We start from the raw sequence: 1,776 nt of genomic DNA, 5'->3' as shown, positions 1-1,776 counted from the left end.
CCTTAAGAGAGAAACTTTCTCAAGAAATTTTCCCTTGGGAAGAGGAATTTTCACTGAAAGGCTGAAAACTTGTCAGACTCAGAAAATCAGGCCCACAGATGTGGCACTCGGTTTGGTTGAGGTGTTTGGGCTGGGTTGGACTCGATGGTCTTGAAGGTCTCTTCCAACGTGGTGATTCTGTGATTGTGTTGTGGAATCTGTGTTTTTTCCCCCAGAATGATTGTTTCCTGAGGAACCCTGGCTGCTGTGCTCCAGGGGCAGAGCTCAGCCACCCTGGCTGTGGCACAGCTCTGGCAGCCACCTGGGGCAGGACAAGGTTGCAGCTGCCACCCTGGAGCCTGACAGGCTCACAGGAACACGTGTGCACCCTGGAATGGGAATGTGGTGCCCTTCAGGAGTGAAAAGGGGACTCTGGTGTCTCCTGGGGATTTTCCTTTGTCAGATCTCAGGGGTTCACACGACCTTTAAGAGCCCCTTGGCAGGATTTAAGCACACTTTTAAAGTCAAGCTCTTGCCAGCTGCCCTCCTGAGGTGTGGCTGGAATCCACCTGTGACCTGCTGTTCCCTCCACAATGGAGAAAGTAATTTATTGATTTATTTTTTATTTACACTGATGTTCAGCACCTCTTTTAACTTCAGCTCCCACCACATCCTTTCCCAGGCCATCACATAACAGAAGGGATACATCAAACCAGCCCCAAAACCCTTTCTTTATTTGATCCTGAATGACAGTACATGATCCTGCTGGGCCATCTCTGCTGCTCTGTGTGGGAACCAAGGTGGTGTCTTTACATTGCAGGATATGGATTTTATTATTTTCTTACAAAGTTCTGGAGTCACCTTAAGGCTGGCTGGAGGAAAAGAAGCAACTTCCTCTATTTCCTTTGGTGTTTTGTCATTCCTGTGTATCCCATTTAAGTCATATTCTCACAATTTGGCAAGCAGAATCTATCACTTAAGTTTGGGCTTTGGTCTAACAGTCACAAATATCAATACTGAAAGTCTTCCTGAGGTTTGGCTCAGGCCCCATATATGCATTTTATAAAACTGCCTCTGGCCACTGTTTAAATTTACCTTTTTTCCCCCTGTTTATCTTGAGTGTTGAAACTTTGAAAGGGCCCGATGGCTTGTCCTCCCTCAGTTTGCTCTCTCCTTTGTGGGGTGTGGTTAATGTTTATTTCTTGGCTTTGCAGAGGAGGAATTCCATTAACACACCACCAGCCTTGCACTGCTCCTGTTGGAAACCAGTCAAAAGCTTCCTGCTGCCTGACCATGCAGCTTCTGGTTCTCCTTGCATGTGGGTTTGTCAAATCACTCTCCAGAAGCCAAATTACCCAAAGCAGTGCTGCTGTGAGGAGCCTTCTTCCCACCTGGGGGTCTCTGGCCAGCTCTGGGACACCCAACACATGAAAGATCTGAGCTGATGGAATGGTCACAGGGCTGGGACCCCTCTGCTCTGGAGACTGAGAGATCATGGGGCTGCTCAGCCTGGAGAGGAGAAAGCTCTGGAGACACCTTAGAGGCCTTTCCAGTGCCTAAAGGGGCTTGCAAGAAGAAGAAAGGTGTAGAGGGACTTTGGAGAAAGGCTTGGAGTGACAGGACAAGGGGAGAACAGTGAGAGAGGGCAGGGTTAGATCAGAATTCTTCCCCACGAGGGCACAGATTGCCCAGAGCAGCAGTGGCTGCCCCATCCCTGCAGGTGCCAAAGGGTGCATTGGACAGGGCTTGGGGCATCTGGAGCAGTGGGGCCATGGCCAGGGCAGGGGGGGAATGAGT

This window comes from Parus major, chromosome 26 (genome assembly GCF_001522545.3).
Source record: "Parus major isolate Abel chromosome 26, Parus_major1.1, whole genome shotgun sequence".
NCBI classification, from domain to species: Eukaryota; Metazoa; Chordata; class Aves; order Passeriformes; family Paridae; genus Parus; species Parus major.
Note: the sequence above shows the minus strand (reverse complement) of the source record.